The 12609-nt window shown below is 47.3% G+C and overlaps 1 protein-coding gene across 2 annotated transcripts in view; it reads right to left on the bottom strand.

Moving 5' to 3' along the window:
- The window catches only part of SAMD4B (sterile alpha motif domain containing 4B), a 36786-nt gene extending 29050 nt beyond the window's left edge, over positions 1 to 7736 (bottom strand). For both annotated transcript variants that reach the window (XM_043894850.1, XM_043894858.1), the window contains exon 1: positions 7559 to 7736. The gene's annotated coding sequence lies outside the window, so the exon portion shown is untranslated. The remainder of the gene's footprint in view (positions 1 to 7558) is intronic.
- Positions 7737 to 12609: the final 4873 nt, after the last annotated feature.

The raw sequence follows: 12609 nt of genomic DNA, 5'->3' as shown, positions 1-12609 counted from the left end.
TCATTGGCTCTTTCTTCAAACAGTGAAAAGCAGCCCTCATACAGGAAGCTCCTGGAGGTCAGCTATCCTCTCTCAGAAGTAGCACTGCAGAGTCAGTCAGACCTGGCTGAACCAGAGCTCTCCTACTGACACTAACTTGCCATGCTGATCTTCCACAAGTAACTGTTTCTTTCTCAGTGAAGCTTTTTGTAAGAATGAAATGAAACAATGTATATAAGATACCTAGAATGATGTTTCACATGTCTTCACATATCACATATTATGTGCCAGGCCTTATGCTAATAGCTTTCCACTGATGAGCTTGTATGATCTCAAAAACTATAAACATATATATACATATTCTTATTTTACAGATGAAGACACGGGCACACAGAGAAGGTTAAGTCACCTACCCAAGATTACACAGCTAAGCTGAGATTTTTAAGGCCAAACAGTCTGGTTTTAGAGTTCTTGCTTGTTCCTGTGTATAATGCTACAGCCTCCTGTATGTTCCCTTCTACTGCCTAGAAAGTTCGACCAAAGTCGAACTTTAATGCGAACATCTCTGGACAAATGAGGGGTCCTATTAGCCTTCCCACCTATCCCTAGCCCTCGTAGAACATCCATGTAGGCCCTGGAGGAACTTGTTCATTTCATGAATAAGGTAATAGGCTAGTTACCTATGGTTAATTCACTATCTCAACTTGAGAATAGGAGAATGTGAGAAGCCAAGGGAGCCCAACTTCTAGAAACTCCTAAAATATGTATACTATATATATATATATATATATATATATATATATATATATATATATATATAAAATTGCCTCAACGAAGACTGCGGCTTTTATATGAATGGTCCTGGAGAAGGGAAGGAGAGGAGGGGAAAAGCCAGGAAGGGCCTCCTAGAAGATAACACAGCCTGGGGAGCTATGGGAAACTTGCATAATTTGGAGTAAGTGATTTTACCTTGTTGTGCTTGTTTTCTCATCTGTAACATGGGTTTAATAATAGCACAGAGCCTCACAGAGTTGTGAGGCATAAATACCCTCACAGAGATGTTAGCTAGTATCATCATCCTGGATTCCTTTCTCTAATCCCACCACCAACTGTTTGCTCAACACCAAACATGTATCTGTATCCCCATTTTTACTACTACCACCATATTCAAGTCATCGTCCTTTCTCATCTGGATGAATCTATTGCCTCCTGTTTCCATTCTTGCCCATTTTCCTTGCAGAAACCAAATTTTCTTTAAAAACAAATAGATCATGTTACTGTCTTGCTTTAGAAATGCTGTAAGAGCTTCCAAATGCTTGTAAGTAAAAATGCAAATTCCTTACCATGGCCCACAAGGCCCCAGATAATCTGGCCTCTATGAACCTGCCCCTGCCCCTTCTGCCTCACTTATGCTTCAGCCACACTGATCTCCTTACACATCTCAGAGGTTTTGCTGGCTGATTCCTCTACCCGAAATGTCCTTCCCCAGGTCATCATATGGCTGGTTCCTTTTCATCAATCAGATCTGGGTTCATGTGTGCCCCAATCTTCCTCATTTCCCCAGTAGGAAGGAGTCTTTGGTCTGATATCATTGTCAAAAAGTGTTTCTTCTAAGGCTATAGCTCTTCCAGAAACACCTAGACTGGAAAATCCATGAGGGGAAGGAAGACTGTGGCTGTATTATTCACTGTTATATATTCAATTTCTAGCACAGTGCCTGGAACATAACAGACTGTTAATAAATATCTGTGAAAAATTTCCCTACCTTGCAGCAGTCTTTTCTTCACATGTAACAATGGTTAGATTAGAATGCCCAAATCTCAGATTCTCCCACAACTGGTGCCTTCTCATCTTTCAGGTTATCGGGTTCAACTGTCACTTCCTCAAAAAGGCCAATTCTGATCACCCTGTGTACAGTGGACAACTCCCTACCCCGTTCAATCTGTTTTAATTCCTTCCTAGCACATATCACTATCTGACTTGTTCATATATCTTCCTTCCATCAGAATATAAGACCCAAGAGCTCTAAAACCTTGACTATTTCATTCACTGTTGTATCTCCAGTACCTAAAAAGTGCCTTCATAAACTGTTTAATTGCTGGAGACATGTGAGATGTGCATACTCTATATAATAATGTTGTTCTGTTGCCCTCAAGCAGACTCTATTGAACAAATTTACCCTAAAACAAACAAAACAAAACTTACTCACAGAAACCTATTTAACCCTCTTCTAAAGCTCTGAGTACTGGAAACCCAAAGTTGAGGTAGGGAACTGAACACCAGTACTCCTGGATTCTACTACCCCAAGACTATAACCAAACCAAGTCAGTCATCTCATTCCTGTTTCTCCCAAGTGAAAATCGCTCAGTCATGTCTGACTCTTTGCGACCCCATGGACTATACAGTCTATGGAATTCTCCAGGCCAGAATACTGGAGTGGGAGGCCATTCCCTTCTCCAGGGGATCTTCCTAACCCAGGGATCAAACCCAGGTCTCCTGCATTGCTGCTGCTGCTGCTAAGTCACTTCAGTCGTGTCCTCCCACATTGCAGGTGGACTCTTTATCAGCTGAGCTACCAGGGAAGCTCTGTTTCTCCCAGTGAGATCCCAAAGTCAAGTCTGGTGGGGTCAGACTAGTCATAAACAATCTCTGGATCCAAACAATCATAGAGAAGAGAAATGAATGGAGCTGGGCAACAGTGAGGAGGGGACTACCATCAACCCTCCAAGTTCAAAGGATGGAATCACAGTTCTATCTGGTTCAGCAAGCAAGAGAATCTCTAAGAGCACCACTCACCTAAACATGTCTCTGAGGATCTTCTGTCACCGTCTCACACTTAGCTCAGAGAAGAAACTGTTTTCAAACTGGGGCTCTCAGTAAAGAGTTCTCTTTCCACTGAGACTGCTAAGGATGTAGAATTCAAATCTGGGGTTGCTAAGGGCCATTTTGTTGTCACAAAGCAGAAACCAGCTGAGGATGAAGTTAAGTCAGTGGAGAAATGGGGTGATTACTAGGAAGACTGTAGTAACCATCCTAGTTCTGGACTTTACAGTAACATGAGGCAATTAATTCTTTTTTTTATTAAGCCAACTTGAGCTTGGCTTGTAAGGTAATGCCACTTACATCTTTAGTGTCTTGGCTGATGTGAGCTTTATTTTTTTTTCCGCTGAAACTAAGCACTTTCACATACAGGGCATTGTTCTAAGTGTGTGTTTGTGCGTTAGTCACTCAGTCGTGTCCGACTGAGTGGACTGTAGTCCGACCATGGACTGTAGGCTGCCAAGCTCCTTTGTCCATGAAATTCTCCAGGTAAGAATACTGGAGTGGGCTGCCATTTCCTCCTCCAGGGGATCTTCCCGACCCAGGGATCAACCCTGGTCTCCTGCATTGTGGACAGATTCTTTACCATCTGAGCCACCAGGGAAGCCCTTGTCCTAAGTACTATATACATATTAACTATTTAAGCCTTATAACAATTCTATGAAGTAAGGTATCGTTATTACTTTCATTTTTTAACTCTGGAAACTAAGGACTAGAGAAATTCAGTAATTTGTTGTAGGTCACAAAACAGGTAAGCAACGAGTGGGATGCAAATCCTGTCTACCTGAAGAAAAAAATCCAACTCTGACTTCAGACACTATCATCCTGGGATGGATAGAGCCAGAAACCTATTTGAGCCACTTGTCCTCAATTTCATCCTTTGTAAAATGAGGATAATCATAGTTTACCTACCTTATAGAGTTCCTGTGAATATGAGATGAGACAATACACGTGAAGCACTTAAACAGTGACTGGTAGATAATAATTACTCAATAAACAATGATCATTAACATTATTACTCTTTGGGTCACTAAAGTGCACCTGGCAAATACAGTGCAGATGGAGGAGATCTGTTTTCTTTCATCTCTGTCCTTCAGGTGAAGAGAAGAGATGTCATGGGTTAGAGGTGAAGAGTCTTTCTTGCTTTTGACCAACTGCATAAGCCCCTTCCTCTGCCTGGAAGGCCAATCATCCTTGTCCCGACTCTTATGGAACAGCACCCAGTCTTACCACCTCTTCTATGAAGTCTTTCCAGATAGAGGGTTCCTTCTCTCACTGCCAAATTCCCACAGTATATAATTTTTACCTCACATTCTGTCCCATGTACCTGACCAACCTCTCTACTGGGCTGTGAGCTCCCTGAAGGCAGGCCCCAGTGTTATCCTTGTGATCTGTTTATTCTTCTCGAACTTAGCTGCCGGTTAGCCAATGATTCCCTACAACTTACAGAGGGAAGAGCCCACTTTGTGGAATTCAGAGAAGAACAAGTGACATCCCAGTACTTTCCAAACTCCGAGTCTAGTCAGCGTGAGCAGACAAGTAGATGAAAAATTACCAGGGAGAAGATGAGTGGCGCTCTACAAAGTACAATGGAAGGCTCTGGGGAGTAAGAGGATGAAGATTGGAAGATGCCTTAAGGGAAGGGTGTTTATGTGGAGAAGGACAGATGAGGAATAGATCAGAAGAGATGGACATGTGTGTTCAAGGAGGGAACAACTTGAAGCAGAAGCACTGAAGGATATGGGATGGTATGGAGCAATAGAGGGGAAGCCAGAAGGAGAAAATGCTGAGGAAGATCTGAAAGGGAACCATTCAAAGGCAGAATCTGAAGTAATTGCTCAGAGGGTGGAGTAACCTTGTAGAGAAGCCACAAACCTTTCAAGGAAGGTAAGGAATTTTCTGGAAGGTGGGGACTTCACAAAGGGGGCTCCCAGGAAAATGGGGGTGAGCAGAAGGGCACAGGGGCATACCCTGAGGCATCTTTCAAGGGCCTTTAGGTGGGGAAAGGGAAATCCTCTTAGAGGGCAGTGGTTCTCAAACTTGAGCATGCATCAGAATCACCAGGAAGGTTCCTAAAAACAGATAGCTACTGCCAAGTTTTCTGATTCAGTAGGTCCGGGTTGTGACCCAAGAATTTGCATTTCTAACAAGTTACCAGGTGATGCTTGTGCTGCTGGTCCAGGGACAACACTTTGAGAACAACTACTATAGGGGGAGGGACTCTTTTGTGAGGAAGCTCTCAATGTGGAAAAGGAAGGAGAAAACTTCTGACAGGAAAATTGAGGGAGTCCTCAAGAAAAGTCTAAGGAAGGGTCTGTCTATCTCTGAAGGGAAGATCTGAAGGGAGGCGGGGTATATGAAGATAGAACCAAAGAAAAATGTCCTGAGAGAAAGAGCTCTGAGGGCTGGAACTTCAAGGGGTAAGGGTATCTCTTGAGGATCTTTTAATAAAAAGGGACACAGAGGCTCCTGATAGGGGAAGTCTGTAGGATGCTGGGGGCCTATGGTGGGACACTGGGGGAAAGAAGCTCAGATCTGAGAAGGATCTCTAAGTTGATTTCACAGGAAAAAGAATGGAGGAGATGAAAGGGTATAAATGGAGGTTCTAAAACGGATATGTAATAAGGCCTTGAATAAGGTTTCTTGGAGATGTCAGAGGGGGAATCTGAGAGTGTGTTCTGAGGAAGTCTCACAAAGTGGTGGGGTTGTTGATGCACAGCAATTTTGGAGAAAATTCTCTAAAAGGAGTCTGTGGATGTGTGGTCTTTTGTGAGAGATCTTAGGTTGACTGGAGCAGGATAACAGAGGTCTTTTTAGGAACAATTCTCAAAGACCTCAGATGAGAAATCTGAGTAAAGCCTTCAATAAGGTATATGGGGAAGGTGGTTCTTCTGAGGGGGAATGTGGGAATGTCACAGAAAAGGGTTTTTCAGAAAGAATTCTGGGACTTTCTAAGAAAATGAGCTCAGAGTTATTTTGAGGGAAGACTGCATGGTGTTGGGTGTCTTCCACAGAGGGTTCTAGAGGATTTGAGGGAAGCTGTGACAGTGAGTTCAGGGAGGGAATTATCTAGGAAAAGTCTTTTAGTAAGTAGTAGTAGTGGTAGTGTTAGTCACTTAGTCGTGTCTGACTCTTTGTGACCCAATGGACTGTAGCGCCCCAGGCTCCTCTGTCCATGGAATTCTCCAGGCAAGAATACTGGAGTGGGATGCCATTTCCTTCTCCACTCTCAGTAAGGCAGGAGGTCTGTAAGTGGTGATCCAAGGGTTACTGGAAGAGTCTCCAGAATAGATTTCAAGGGCATATCGCAGAAGGCTCGAGGGGGTTGTTGGGGTCTTTGAGAAGGTATGAGGAAGTCTTGAAAAACTGCATCTCAGAGGGGTTGAGAAGAAAGGGTCTTAGGGTTTACAAGGGTTGTGAGGAGGAAAGTTCATCAGAAAGTGGGTCTATAAAGAGGGACCTTGAAAGGAGGATTCTAAGGGGGATTGAAGAAAATATCAGAGAGAAACTATGGGAAACCTTTTGGAATCCTGAGGAAGCAATTTTTGGAACATTTTGTGTGGGTTACTGGGAAAGATTTGGGAAACATAAAAAGGGTTTTGGAAGAGGCTCTTGGAATGTGGAAGAAGAGTTCTCTGTAGATTCAGGTAATCTCTGGAGAAGATTTTTGGCATAAGTGAGGAGGGTCTCAGGGGAAGATTTTTGGGGTATGTGAGGGTGCTCTATGGAGCATTTCAGGGTGGGGAGATTTGAGGAACATGAGGCGATCTTTGGGAGAGATTTTTGGGACCTGTGGAAGGGTCCAAACAGATGACTTTTGGGATGTGTGAAGGGGGAGTGTATATGGGAGATGAACTGGGGGAGGGGTGGGGCTCCAGGTGAATTTTGAGGATCCGAGGACATTTCAGAGGGTCTCTTCGGAAGATTTTCCAGGGGACATCAGGGGCATTCTGGAGCATTCCAGGGGGAGGGGCTCTGAGATTTGGGGGCCATGAATGGAAAATCTCCAAGGCGATTGCTGGTACGGGGGTAGGTGGGAGGGAAAATTCTTGGGATGTGCGAGAAGGAAGTCTGGGCGATATTGTTGGGATGTGTGAAGTAGGTCGCCGGGGGAGATTTCTGGAATGCACGGGGTCTGGAGGGGATTTCGGGGAGTCTCTGATCTGAAGATTTTTAGGGCTGATGAGGGAGGCTCCTGGAGAAGGTATCTGACACATATTGTTGGAATACGAGGAGTGGCCCCGGGGGAATATTTCTAGACTGAGGAGGAGGATGGGGGATCTGGGGCCAGAGCAGGGTTCTCTGAGGAAAATTTTTGAGGCGTAGGACAGGGTCTGGAGCAGACATGGAAATATCAGGGGTGGTCTCTCAAGAAGCCTTGCGCACGGCGGGAGGGGACGGGGCGCTTCGAGTGGATTCGGGGGGGGGGTCTGTGGGCGTGCCCTCTAGGGAGCTGTCTGAGGTAGACCTGTGGGGGGGGGGGTCACGAGATGGGCCGCTGGCCGGGCTCCCAGGCCACCCCAAGGGGCGAGGAATTCGGGGAGAAGCTCGAGAAGCGGCCTGTGAAGGCGACTCCGGGTACGGGTGTGAGGGATTCTCTCGAGGGTCGGGACCCCTGAGGCCCGCGCTCCGCGCCCGCCGCCGCCCGGGGTCCCTGAGGGGGCGGGGCCGCCCGCGCGGCCTGGGGCGCCCTGAGGTGAGCCCCGAGCGCCCCGACCCGCCGCCGCTCCGCGTCCGCCCGGCTCTGCTCGCCACTCACCGCCTCGGCTGCCGCCGCCGCCGCCCGGGCCTCCTCAGGCCACCGCCACCGTCGTCGCCCCCTCTCCGGCCCGCGAGCTCCCCTCCCTCCTCCCGCACCGACCACCGCCGCCGCCACCGCCGCCGTCGCGCTGCGTCACCGCGCCGTGCGTCACCGCCCCTGGCCCCTCCCCGACGGGACCGCCGCGCGCCAGCATTAGTTGACGCCGCGGTGACGAACGGCGCGCTCGCCAACGGGCGGCGAGGGCAGCCCGAAGGGCGGGAGGTGTGCGCGGAGAAAGGCGGGGTCCCGGCGGAGAGGGGGGCCGGGGGGGGTTGAACAAGGCCCACGAGGCCCAACCCCCGCCCCGTCGGATTGGTCGGCTGCTCAGCTGACGGGCAGTCGGTCCTGCGGGGTGCGGGGGGGAAGAGGCGGGGCGCGCGCGGCGTTGCCATGGGCAACGGGACCGGCGGCGCGCGGGATTGGGCCTCCCGGCCCGCAGGGGGCAGTCTCGCGCTTGTCTACCTCAGCTTTGCAACTAAGTCACAATTCCTGATTCTGGCGTTCAAGGCCCGGTGATCCGCCTGGCACGCAAGCCGGGCTCTAGGCCTGGGCCCCGCCACACCCTGATCATCCAGGTTGCGGGTAGGCGCTAGGGCAGCTGGAGTCTCAGTTTCTCCATCGCAACCCTGAGTCTATTGCTTCTCTCAATTGGGAATAGGACTGAAAGAGACGATGCATACAAAGCGCTGGGCACAAAGCAGGCGGTCAATAAATGGGAGTCATTGCTCTGCCATTAGTAACCTATTCATTTCACATACTGCCCTGGAGCAGCGTGAACTAAGGAAGCATATCGGGGGCACTCACTGAAGGCTCCCAGGTGACAGAGGCGTGGTTGTTCAGTTCAGTTCAGTTCAGTCGCTCAGTCGTGTTCGACTCTTTGCAACCCCATGAATCACAGCACGCCTGGCCCCCCGTCCATCACCAACTCCCAGAGTTTACTCAAACTCATGCCCATCGAGTTGGTGATGCCATCCAGCCATCTCATCCTCTGTCGTCACTTTCTCCTCCTGCCCCCAATCCCTCCCAGCATCAGGGTCTTTTCAAATGAGTCAACTCTTTGCATGAGGTGGCCAAAGTACTGGAGTTTCAGCTTCAGCATCAGTCCTTCCAATGAACACCCAGGACTGATCTCCTTGAGGATGGACTGGTTGGATCTCCTTGCAGTTCAAGGGACTCTCAAGAGTCTTCTCCAACACCACAGTTAAAAAGCATCGATTCTTCGGCGCTCAGCTTTCTTCACAGTCCAACTCTTAAATCCATACATGGCCAGTGGAAAAACCATAGCCTTGACCAGATGGCGTGGTTGTTAGAGGAGCCCAAAGAAAGGGAGTCGGAGAGGAATGTATAGTTTAAGGCAGGGAGTAGTAGGAAATAAGCCGTGACCAGAAATTTGGCCACTTGAAAGAGTTTGGACTTGTCCCAAGGGCACTGAGGAGCCATGGAAGGTCTTCACCCCAAGGAGAGTCTGGGGGTTGGGGGGAGAGGGAAGTTGGAAAGCTGTCCCTGGCTTCTATATGGAGGATGGATTGGAGGGAATAGAACTGGAGCTGGGTGTTCGAGGAGCCAGCTGGGGTGGGAGAGGGGCGTTTGCATCAGGGGAGGAGGGAGGAGGAGGAGTAGGTGCCAGGGACCGATGCCCAGGAGCTTCGGAGAACCTGCTCTTGGGACTCCTAGGGCACAGATGGTGAGGGAAGGAGACATTCAAGACAAGGCCCTCTGGCTGGAAGGTTGAGGGGAAGGGGTTGGGGGCTTCCCTGGGGAGGAGACCCAGAGGTGAAGCAGGTTAGGAAGTTGCTGAGTCCAGTGTTGGCTACCCAGCATCAGGATTTAGGAGGCCCCACAACCCCTGGGTCTGGGGCCAGAAGCCTATATTTGAGGATGATCAAAGATAGTAAGTAAAGCTGTGGGAGTTAGTGACCTATCCTGGGGAGGGTATGAAGGATGAATGGAAACAAACAGCAGATAGAACCTTGAGAAGAGGAGACACATAAGGTTTGAGCAAAGAAATTGACACTTTCAACAAAGATTGAGAAGCAGCAGCCAGAGAGAGAGAGAGAGAGGAGGTAAACCAGGAAAACCAGGCTCTGGCGCTGTGAGGATAGGCCCTTTTAAAAGACGGCGGGGGTACATCACTAACTACAAGCATTGCCACCTCCATTTAAGCAACAAGTCAACGCCATATAGAATGGTTGGGCTCCAAGGACACTGGTTCATTTATTTATTCAATATTTCTTGGGTATCTAATATATGCCAAGCACTGCTCAAGGTACTAAATATTCAACAACGAATGAGGCAGGCATGAAGCTTACATTCTAGTTGGGGGACAGAAACAAATGATACTTTCTATGTTTATTTGGTATATTTCGATGTAACTTGGTGATAAGTTCTATGGAGAAAATTAAAGCAAGCTAAGGGGATGGAGAGGTGGGATCAGCATTATTTTAGATAAGGGAAAGGCTTCTTTGATCAGGTGACATTTGAACAGAAATCTGAAGGAGTGAAGAGGTGAACCATGAAGGAAGGAGGGTTCACAAGAAAAAGGAGCCAGCACGTGAAAAAGCCTGATGTCACGATCACTCACAGAACCAGAAAGAGGCTAGTGTGGCTGGAGAGGAGTGAGCAAAGAGGAGAGTATTGAAAAGACAAGATCCAGGAGGTAACAGAGGAGGAATGTTGGCAGATAATTAAGAGGTTTTAAGGCCACTATAAGGACTTTTGCTTTTACCCAGATAATATGGGAGACAGGAGACAGTATTGAGTGAACAGGTATGTCAGTTGGTTTTTGTTTTGTTTTGGCTTCACTGCACAATGTGTGAAGTTCACACTGACCAGGGATTGAACCCATACCCCCTGTAGTTGAGGCTTGGAGTCTTAACCACTGGACCACCAGGGTTAAGTTTGGTTTTGGGTTTTATTAGGATCTCTCTTGACAGTCCTATGAAGAATAGAGTGTGGGGAGGGGGTGGGAGCAGAAAAACAGTGAGGAAGCTACTATGAGAGTTCAGGCAGAAGTTGAAGGTGGCAGGGGCAGAATATGGGCTGTGGAAGGGGAGGAGTGAGCCAGTTCTGGTTATATTTGGAAGTTCAGAGCTGGCAGATTTAAAGGTACATTGTCAGAGGAAAGAGATGGGTCAAGGATGACTCCAAGACATCCAGATGGAGTCATGCTGGCAGTTGGACATAAGAGCCTAGAGAGGCCCAGACTGGGGAAATAATTAGGGTATCCCCCTTTGAATACTAAGAGAGTGATGTTTCAGGAAGCTGAGAAGGAGGATAGAAAAGAGGAGCAGACTGAGGGCTGAGCCCTGGGACTCATGACTCTTAAAAGGAAGCTGATATGTGATCCTGCAACTCCACTCCTGGGCATATATTCAGAGAAAACTATAATTCAAGAAGATATATACATTCCAATGTTCCTTGCAGCACTATTTGCAATAGCTAAGACAGGGAAGCAAACTAAGTGTCCATCAATAGAGGAATGAATAATGATGTGGTACATATACGATGGAATACTACTCAGCTATAAAAAAGAATAAAATAATGCCATTTGCAGCAACATGGGCACACCTAGAGATTGTCATACTAAGTGAAGTAAGTCAGAAAGACAAATACCATAAGATATCACTTATATGTAGAATCTAAAACATGACACAAATGAACTTACCTATGAAACAGAAATAGACTCCCAGACATAGAGAATAGACTTATGGTTGCCAAGGAGGAGAGGGGTGGGAAAGGGATGGATGGGGAGTTTGGGATTAGCCAATGCAATCTGTTACATGGAGAATGGATAAACAACAAGGTCCTCAGTATAGCACAGGGACCTGCATTCAAATCCTGTCATAAACCGTAATGGAAAAGAATATGAGGGACTTCCTTGGTGGTTCAGTGGTTAGGACTTCGCATTTTCACTGCCAAGGCCACAGGTTCAATTCCTGGCCTGGGCACTTTTATCCCACAAGCCTCATGGTGCAGCCAAAAAATGAAAAAGATTGTGTATATATGTTTAGCTGAATCACCTTACTATACAGTAGAAATTAACACATTGTAAGTCAACTATGCTTCTATAAAATTTTAAGAAAGGAACTGAGAAGGAGCAGTCAGAAGAGCCAGAGAAAATCCAGGCTGGGGTGGTGTTCCAGAAGCCAAGTGAAGAAAGTGTTTTGGGCACAGGAGTGATGGATGATATCAGATGCAGCTGACAGGGCACAGCAGATGAAGATTAAGAATTGACTGTTGGGTCCAGCGCCACAAAGCTCCTTGGTGGCCCTCTGACGGTGGTCGCTGGCCGTCCTTGTCAATGGAGAGAGACAGGAGTGAGCCTGCTGGGAGAGAGTTGAAGAGCAAATTAGGAGGAGATATTGGAGGCAGCGAGTGTGGACAATTCTTTCAAAAAGTCTTGCTGAAAAGGGAAGGAAATGAATAGGCAGGAGAGATAAAGTTTATAGGTTAATATTAGATTTTATTTATTTATTTTTGGCTGAAACATGTGGAATGCAGGATCCTAGTTCCCTGACCAGGGTTTAAACCTGTGTCCCCTGCAATGGAAGCAGGGATTTTGCAGTGGATTCTCAACCACTGGACCACCAGAAAAGTCCCAGGGTTTTTAGTTTTTAAGATATACCATGGTGTGTAGGCCAAGGGGAAAGGTCCAGTAGAGATAAGGATATTGGTGATACAGGGAGAAGAAGCGTAGCTGCAGTGATGCCCTTGAGGAGGTGAGAGAGGGTGGGATCTGCGTACTGCTATGTGAGGGAACTCAGCACAGCGGGCCAGACATTGTGAAGCTAGGTCCTCTGAACGTACTCTATCGTTTGTGTGTATTTTTTCATAGAAATCCAGAGGGGGTTCTCATAAATTACTTCCCTTTTATTTCTACTTTATATGATAGTTAGGACATTATGTTGATTTTAGGGAGAATTTATGTGTATAAATAGGTTGCCTTATCTAGGAATTTCATTCCAGGATGTGAACTGGGGAGGACAATACAAAATGCTCTTCATAATAAA

The sequence above is a fragment of the Cervus elaphus genome, chromosome 4 (genome assembly GCF_910594005.1).
Source record: "Cervus elaphus chromosome 4, mCerEla1.1, whole genome shotgun sequence".
Lineage (NCBI taxonomy): Eukaryota > Metazoa > Chordata > Mammalia > Artiodactyla > Cervidae > Cervus > Cervus elaphus.
This window is presented reverse-complemented; position numbering and strand designations above follow the sequence as displayed.